Consider the following 9,930-nt stretch of genomic DNA (forward strand, 5'->3'; position numbering starts at 1 on the left):
TCTGTATGTTGAGTAAATAATCTGAGAAACTGGATTATATGAAGAAGAACATGGCATCAGGATTGATGGAAGGCTATTTAACAACCTGTGATACGCAGATGATACAACCTTGCTTGTTGAATGGCAACAAGACTTAAAAAAATACTAATGAGATCAAAGACTATAGTATAGCCTTGAGTATGGATTGAGTATCATGTAAACAAAACAAAAATCCTTCAACTGGGCCAATAACACCATGATAAATGGAGAAAATATTAAAGTTATCAAAGAACTTCATTTTGCTTGGATTCACAATAAACACTCTTGGTAGCAGCAGTCAAGAAATCAAACAGACACATTGCATTAAGCAAATCAGCTGAAAACAAACCTCTTTTAAGTGAGGTGTGCCTGACACAAACAATAGTAGTTTCAATTTCCTCATACGCATTTGAAAGTTGGACAATGAATAAGAAAGATTTTGGAAGAATCAATGCATTTGAATTATGGTGTTGGAAAAGAATATTGAAAGTACCTTGGACTGCCAGTAGAACAAACAAACTTTTGTTGTAAGAAGAAAGCCAGAATGCTCCTTAGAAGCCAGGAGGGTGAGACTTTGTCTCTCATAGTTTTGACTTGTTATTAGGATGGACCAATCACTGGAGAAGAGCATCATGCTTGTTAAAGTGGAGGGTCAGCGAAAAAGAGGAAGAGCTCCATCAAGATGGATTGGCACAGTGGCAGCAGCAATGGGCTCAAACATAATTGTGAGGATGGCACAAGACCCGGTGGTGTTTTGCTCTGTTGTGCATGAGATCAATACGAATTAGAACCAACTTGACGGCATCTAACAGCATCAACAACATAAAATATATTTGACTTTAGGGTCTTTTCCCCCCTAGAATAATTCCATGTGTTAAATTAAAATAACTCCCTAAAAGAATGGACAGCTCTCTGACTTCTGGATGTGTTATCATTAAATAGACCCTAGCCAGTCAACTTCATTAATCTCCCAAGTATGTCCCTTCTGGTTTTTCCAAGGACCTTGCTAACTTTGAAATAGCAGATGGTAGATTAAAAACAACAACAAAAAACCCAAACTAATTTTGTTTTCTTACCCTTGCTTGACCTCTCCACCTTTCATTCTCCTATGCTATTTCTATATTACTCTTTCTAGTATGAACTACTGCTATTTCTATCAAGTTACAAACACACATAAAAATTTCATTTTTTAACCTAGATAAGATATATGACATTACACATATATATTCTTCAATAACCTATCCTTTTCACTTAACAGTATATTGAAGACATTGTTTCTTGCTGGTCTATATACAATTATGTCATTTATTAAAAAAAAAATCAGCAATATTTCCTTTCCTTAGAGGAAAAAAGTAGAAAGAATTAATTCAATTCAAATAAAACTTTGGTTTGAATTCCTGGTAGAAGAAAAGGGGCCAATAACAAAAGCCTGGTACTGAAATTCACTCATCACTGGTGGCTCTTACACTGACATCTGATGCGGCATTTAAGGACTAATTGGTATGAACTTTCTCACTAGTGTTATGGGGAGGTTGATTCTTGATTGTCATGTATGAGAAGTAAATGGCGAAAAGAACCTAAAGCACACTAAAATATTTCTAACAAATATAAACAGAGGACTATCCTTAATATGAGTCCTGGTATGGCACCATAAGATAAGCACTTAACCTCAAGGTTGGTTTGAACCACAAGGTTGTGGTTCACTCCTCGGAAGCTCTATACAGGGTCACTATGAGTCGGAACCAACTCCATGGCACTTAATAATAATAACAACAATCCTTAATATATTATAAAAGATTGTATTTGTTTTAAAAAATATATTCCAGGAGAATAATAATCAAAGGACTTTAATATACACACCACAAAAGATTTATAAAAAGCTAAAGATTAAAAAAACAAACAAAACAAAGCCCAACTTAATTAGTACTTAAAGAAATTTAAAACATTGTTTTTAGTCTACTAGAAGAGTTTACATTACAAAGAGATTAATAACACCCATGAGTGATGAGGACACAGAACATACTGGTATAATCGCCGGTAGTAGGATTTCATATTTGTCTGTTTCGCTATATTTTTCAATATCATTTTAAAAAAATGAGCTTAGTTTTATAATAAACCATGATGCTATTGCCATTTGAATAAAGTCCCAAAATATGTAAGCATATACATATATATATAAAGTTCTGGTGTGGCACTGCAGGATAATGCAGTAAACTCAAAGGTTGGTTTGGATCGCAAGATCAGTGGTTCAAAGTTACCAGCCGTTCCTCGGAAACCCTATACTGGGTCACTATGAGTCGGAACCGACTTCACAGCACTTAACAACAACAGCAACAATATACACATATATGTTGTTGTTGTCAGGTGTCATCGAGTCAGAACCAACTCATAGCGACCCCATGCACAGCAGAACGAAGCAATGTCCGATCCTGGGCCAACCTCACTACCACTGCCACACTTGACGCCATCAATGACGTCACCTGGCTGATTCATCTCATTGGGGGTCTTCCTCTCTTTCTTTGACCCTCCATCTTACCCAGCATGACATCCTTCTCTAGCGACTGTTCCCTCCTGACAATATGTCCAAAGTATGAGAGATGAAGTTTAGCCATCTTGGCCTCCAAGGAGCACTCTGGCCGCACCTCTTCCAAAATAGATCTATTGGTTCTTTTGGCAGCCATGGCATTTTCAGTATTCTCCTCCAACACCACAATTCAAAGGCATCAATTCTTCTACGATCTTCCTTATTCACTGTCCAGCTTTTGCATCCATATGAGGTTATTGAAAATACCATGGTTTGGGTCAGGCGCACCTTAGTCCTCAAGCTTACATCCTTGCTCTTCAACACTTTAAAAAGTTGCTGTGCAGCAGATTTGCCCAATGCAATACGTCCTCTGATCTCTTGACTGCTGTTTCCAGGAGAGTTGATAGTTGATCCAAGAAGAATGAAGTCCTTGACAACTTCAATCTTTTCTCCATTGATAAGAATGTTGTTTATTGGTCCAGTGGTGAGGATTTTTGTTTTCTTGACATTGAGATGCAATCCATACCAAAGGCTGTGCTCTTTGATCTTCATCAGTAAATATTTCAAGTCCTCTTCACTTTCAGCAAGCAAGGTTGTATCATCTGCATATCACAGGTTGTTAATGAATCTTCCTCCAATCCTGATGCCACGTTTTTCTTCATAGAACCCAGCTTCTCGTATTATTTGCTCAGCATACAGGTTGAATAAGTATGGTGAAAGAACACAACCTTATCGCACACCTTTCCCAATTTTAAAACATTCAATGTTCCCATGCTCTGTTCGAACAACTGCTTCTTGGTCCAGGTACAGATTTCTCAGAAGTACAATGAAGTGTTCTGGAATACTCATACTTCGCAATGTTCTCCATAGCTTGTCATGATCCACACAATCGAAAGCCTTTGCGTAGTCAATAAAGCATAGGTAAACATCTTTCTGATATTTTCTGCTTTCAGCCAAGATCCATTGGATCATTCCACGGCCTCTTCTGAATCCAACTTGAACCTCTGGAAGGTCTCTGTCAATGTATGATTGTAGGCATTTCTGTATTACCTTTAGCAAAACTTTACTCGCTTGAGATATCAAAGAGATTGTCCGATGATTTCTGCATTCCGTTGGGTCACACATGTATACTTAATAGTAAAATACTAATATATCTTGGCTGGAGTTCTGGTGTATGTTGTGGGTTAATGCCCTGTAGTGTAAAGTTGCTTTGAACTGCAAGGTCGGTGGTTGAAGTTCACCAGCTGCTCCTTGGAAACTCTATACAGGGTTGCTATGAGTCTGAACCTACCCGATAGCACTCAACAACAACCACATACCTGGTCCAGTTCAGGGACATCTCTTTCTGCTTCCCTTCTTCCCTCCAGATTATAGTATGATCTGAATCCTTCTAAAATTAAAACTGACTCTGTCGCTTGCTTGAAATCTTTCAATGGGTCTCATTACCAACAGGGTCAAGTCCAGGTTCCTTAGCATCAAGGACTTCTACATTTAACCCTGTCCACCTCTCAGCTCATGTCATGCCTCACAGTTTTGGTTCAGACTATACTTAGTGCTTGCAGTCCTTTCTAGTTTTTTGCCTTGCTTTTTATATTCATTAATTTGTTTGGAATAACTAAAATTCTCTACTCCCATAACGGACTCTGACCTGAAGTGCCCATAGTACTTTGGGCATGAAGCCATTATTTCACTTACCACAGAGCCTAGAAATTCTTCATATCTCCTTCTTTAGCATGTAAGGGATAGGCCAGATTCTGTCTTATTAATTTTTGTTATCTGCAGTGCTTGCCTGGTGTAGAAATGCTTTAATAGCACAGTGCTTGCTTGGTTTAGACATGCTTTAATAGTTAAATAAATTTTGTTCAACTGTTGTTTTGCTAGTTCTGATGCTTGGTTTTATTTTCATTTATGTTTTGAAATGTTCATTATTGGTTTTAGAAAAAGTGTTAGTGATTATTACTATTATGTCGTATCAGAACCTGAATATTCCTATAAAGGTATAGTTATACCTTTCTCTATAAACCAAAGTTCATCCCATAAATCTTAGAACTAATTATAGACTCAAACTAAATTTAAAAATAAATGAAAATTAGTCATACCCACCAGTATTCTCCTTTTGTAAAGAAAAATAGCTGTGACAAAGTTTATAGGTTTGTCTAGAACATAAAAATAGATGTCCAGAGAAGGCAGTGACCTTGAGACAGATGTATTAGAGAGAAAGGGAAGAAAAGAAGAAAGGAACAGAGGAGGGGGAGGAGGGAAGAAAGGGAAGGGAAAGAGAAATTAGAAAATGTGGACACCATCAGAATTTCTTTTTTTTTTTTTTTTTAAATGTTTTATTGTGAATTATGTGATAGTTTACATGGGAGAACATTAGTTTTACATTCATTTTATCATATATCATCTCATTGCCATGGTTACAATCCCCTCCATGCAATCCTTCCCCTGTACCCTCCAGGTCTTCATCACACAGTCGCTCTCCCTCTCTGGATCTAAAGTCTCCAGCTGCTCCATCACTCCACGTCATCATCTCTGGCTCCATTTCAGGCATCACTGCTTCTCTGGGTAGGGTCCTGCTCTCTGCTCTTCTCCCTTGATGGTCCTAGGGACCTTGCTCCTAGACTGAAAAGTTAATCACTCCCCTCCTTGCTATAAAATGTCTACCTTTACATTTCCAACTCTCACAATCAGTCCTGATAACAATTGTTCACTATTGTATCACAAGAGACCCATCTGCATTTCATGGCATCAGCCCCGCCTAGTCAGATTGAATACTACTCACTGGAGATTCTACCTTCCTCTAGGCCCTCTGGATCTAAATTCCCTCTTGAAAGCTTGTAAGCTAGTCACTTCTTGCCTTTGTAGCCCCCCGCCCCCCATTTTGCGTATCCAATGTCCAAGTTGCCCATCCCTGTCTACTCTGTGTGTGGAGGGGGTGGGAATGATTCTTGCTGTAAGGACTTATTCCCTCTTTTGAGCCACTGCTTCCATAGGTGTGGGTCAAGTTCATCAAATTGTATGAGAATACTTTTTTTTCCCCCCCTCTTCTTTTTACTTCTGGTTGAGCTTTGATCATCACTGAAGCCAAGATAAGTGGGTATTATCTGCAAGTGTGGGTGTTCTTATGCATATGCCCTCTCTTCTTATCAGCTGGACGCTTCACTCTCCACTCTAGTCCTCTGTGGCTAAGTCACTGACTCTGGGCCCAAGAGTTCCCAGGTCTTGCCGCACTGCTGGCCAACCAGGTCTTCACCCGGGTTCACAGAAGTCTATTGAATGTTGTACGGCTTAGCTCACTGCTTCATTGCTGTTTTTCCCTCACTTCCCCTTATCGGTGTCGAGTGTGGTCACCAATCACAGCGTGTATTCCCATTGAGTCTTAGTCTTGGAAGGGGATTGCACTGAGGAGACCCAACCACTTGCCTTGATGTTTCCTGGGCAAGCAAGTTGTTTGTTCTTGTAGTAACAATCGGTTTGCCTATGTTGTTTTATATTTTTCCTATAGGTCTTTCTTTCAAGAAGTATCTTCTGTTCTTCTAGCCACTCCAGACTGGTCTGCTCACCATCAGAATTTCTTAAATACAACTTTGGCTTGTGAATGTTGTCATTTTTGGGGATTCAACTGTATCTCTGGAAGGTGACATACAATCATCTTTGCCTAAACAAAAAATTCAATATTTCTACTCCCGTACTATGTTTTCAACAAAAATTGCTTCTAAGGCTGCATGTAAAGGTGCTGATAGAAAGTAATAAATGAAAGTGGTACACTAGGAACACTGGAGAGAGAATGCTCCTTAGTACTCATAAAAAAAACCTTTATTTTATCCAGAATATTAGATATATTCAATATCTTTACTAAACTGACATGTTTATTTTATTCTTCTCACAATTTTAAAATATAATTCAAAAGTAACAAAGATGTCTTTTTTTTTTTTTCCCCCTCCTTTTTGTTGTTGTTGTTGGGGACCACCAAGTAGACTGTCGACTCCAAAGTGACCCACTGACAGAGTAAGCTGCCCCACAAGGTGCTCTAGGCTATAATCTTCACAGAAGAAGGTCACCAAGTCTTTCTCTCTGGGAGTCAATGTTCAAACAGCTAACCTTCTGGCTAACAGCTAAACCTGAACTATTAGGCAACCAGGGCTCCTTTTTTATCTATTTGTTGTTGTTAAGTGCTGTCAAGTAGGTTCTGACCCATAGCAACCCTGTAAAGGGTTTCCAAGGAGTGACTGATGAACTTGAACCACCAACCTTGCAGTTCAAATGGCTTTGCAGTCTGGCGCATTAACCCACAGTGCCACAAAATCATAGATTGTACCTTTTCCTAGAATTTTCCAGGACTTACTGGCCCAACAAAGATAAAATCTATAATGAAATATATGGCACCATCTTGAACAGGAAAAAGAAAGATAAAGTTGTAAATTCCTTTCTGAATTCTTTAGCTATTGCCAACGGGAGATGCTGCCAATGTAACAGACAACACTGTTTAGTCTAACACCAATCCATGTAATCATCATACTTTATTTCTGGAGAATGGGAAACTGTAGGAATTTACATAGTAAATCACCTACTAAGACACTTAGTCCTACAGTGAGGACATTCTTGGACCAAGATGTTACCTAATATACCTAAGCATATGAAGTACATGAGAAGGTTCTGTGGGGAAAAACACATTAACAATATATACACAATAGTGACTTCTCTCATCATTTAAAACAACAGAATTGATTACAAACTTGTTTGAAACAGACTGTCTTTCAGACTTCTTCCATAAGTAGCCAAATTATCACAGGGTTCTAAAACAATGGGCCACCGTGAGCCAGAATCAACTTGGTGGCAATTGGTCTTGAAGTCACATAGAAGAGCTGGCCTTGGAGACATTTAAACTATTTGCTGAACCTATGGCAAACTAAGAAGTTAAATCATTTCAAAATGTGCAAAGCAAATGTCCTCTTCAAGTTAATAAGGTTTCTACAAAGTGCCTCAAAAAGATTCATGTTTTACACACTATGAAACTATATAGGTGACAATCTAATTCTGGTTTCCAACATCAACTGTAAAATGCTATTTAGCAAAAGCTACAATTCCATATGACAATTTGTCAGGTTGTCAGTCAGTCTTAAATTTTTCCACATTTTTCTTACAATTGCTGTGGTGACTTGTTGTTGTTGTTAAGTGCCATCAAGTCAATTCTGACCCATAGCGAACTTGTATAGGGTTTCCAAGGAGCAGTGGGTGAGCTTGAACCACCAACCTTGCAGTTCAAATGACATTGTAGTCTGCTGTATTAGCCCACAGTGCTACACCAGGACTCAGTGCATCTCAAATTCTACTTGGCTGAGAGCACAGGTCAGAAGATGTAAAGTAAATAGGTGATTACTCAACAGGGCGTGGTGTTGCTTCAGGTATATTATGATGTCTCCTTGCTTTTCAACAATTTCCTCTAGGCTAGAAATAGTTCTGAATCTAGTCTCTGAGTTAATATTGCTGAGTTAATATTGCTAAGGTAAGCATAGATTGCTTTCTTCTTCAAATACATCAGGTCTTGGTTTAGCATTATTAAAGTTTGAACTTTCACAGTGTAAATGAGCAGACATGTCAGGGAAGAGATCAGCATCAGGCCGAGGAAGGTCAAAATTAAGTCAAGATGTAATTTACTGGGTTCGGAAAAGGAATGCTGAATGCCCAGTAAGAGGAGAAGTGCTGTGCTGCTGGGGAGCGTACCATCAATGCAAGTCTTTGAAGATGCATGATTGATCTGTAGATCATGTTCTAGCCTGGGTTTCTTACTTTGCTGTGGGGATACTGGATGTAGCGCTCAAGAAGTATATGCAGAATCTACAAAATAACTTTTCCAAGGATTATGAATGTCTGAACTTTCAATGGATTCATGTAATTTTCTGGACACTTGTCCTCATATGGATTAGGGTAAGAACAAAGCACACTTGTTCAAAATGCTAAAATAACAAACACAACAGAAGATTTGCTATGATGACTGTAGGAAGAAGGTAAAATCTGGGTCTAAAGTGAGAGCCCAATGAATGGTGTTGTAGAAGGTGGGCATCCAGAGGGGGGTCATCGTCAATATTTTGGGTAAGATCCAAGGAACTGTCCTGCTTTCAGCCGCCATCTCCCGGGGCTGAGGTCTCTTCTGCACCCTGGCAGCCATCAGGGCCAGATGGTAGATGTTTAGCATCAAAGTTTATTTTTCCCAAGACCAGTGTCTCTAAGACTTTGTGTATTCCCCATGACTTGTTTTTCTGCACTACTGTATAACCTTCAAAGAACCCACGGCACATTCTTTTATCTCAATATTGTAAATGGCATTTAAACAACAACAAAATAAATCCAGGATGGCTGCAGCGTTTCAAAACTGACTGCCTGTTTGCAAATCTCTTTCTCTCTCTTGTAAATAACTGATCTCTTTAATTGTCAGAATCTTATTTATTTTAACACAGGTATTGTGCTGGGCCCTGAGCATTGTTTGGTGTTAAGCACAAAACAGAATTGCTTTTGCACAAAACAGAATTGTAGAGCTCACATGTCTCCTGGGAGAGAGAGAGAGACTAATAACATAACTACCTGTCAAATTCCAACTGAGGTATGTGCCACTGTATCACTTTTTGCTATTAACAAACTAATACATTATTTGTTGTTGTTGTTAAATACTACTGAGTCGGTTTCTGAGGAGTGGCTGGTGAGCTTGAACTGCCAACCTTGCAGTTCAAACCGACTTTGTAGTCCAGTGCATTAAACCACGGTGCCACACCAGGACTCCTAATATAAAACTTGGTTGTTGTTGTTAAGTACCGTGGAGTTGGTTCCAACTCATAATGACCCTGTACAGGGTTTCTGAGGCTGTAAATCTTTACAGGAGCAGAAAGCTTCATCTTTTTCCCGCAGAACAGCTGGTAGTTTCAAACTGCCGACCTTGAGGTTAGCAGCCCGATTCGTAACCACTACGCTACCAGAGCTCCTAATAAAAAACTTAGTGGCTTAAAAAGATCCTTTAGTTTGTGATAAACTGATACTGTAAAATGGCAGCTCGTTTACTTAGAGACAAGGGTAAGGTAAGGGAAACAAGGCTTAATGTATATTGGATATACAGGAGGCAGGGGGGCTTCATATCTTCTAAAGACTGCCTCCCTGAGGAGAAAGGGAAAAGAAGATTTATAGGGATTTTGGGCATGAGGTAGAAGTCCAAGAACTTCCAAGAATTTCTTTATTGTTCCGTTTATTTCAAATTGTGCTGATCATTTGCCAGCACTTAACAACAACAACAACAATGTCCTTGGGGTAGGGGTTAAGTATTGACTGTCATTTGTTAAGTGTTATTGAACATGTTTAGACTCATAGTGATCTAGTATGGGATTTCTGAGGCTGTAAAT

At 38.9% G+C, this 9,930-nt stretch overlaps 1 pseudogene; it reads right to left on the bottom strand.

The window, feature by feature from the left end:
* Window positions 1–7,864: 7,864 nt before the first annotated feature.
* LOC102818473 overlaps window positions 7,865–9,930 on the bottom strand; it is a 6,834-nt pseudogene continuing 4,768 nt past the window's right edge.

The sequence above is a fragment of the Chrysochloris asiatica genome, unplaced genomic scaffold (genome assembly GCF_000296735.1).
Source record: "Chrysochloris asiatica unplaced genomic scaffold, ChrAsi1.0 scaffold00031, whole genome shotgun sequence".
In the NCBI taxonomy this organism is placed as follows: Eukaryota; Metazoa; Chordata; class Mammalia; order Afrosoricida; family Chrysochloridae; genus Chrysochloris; species Chrysochloris asiatica.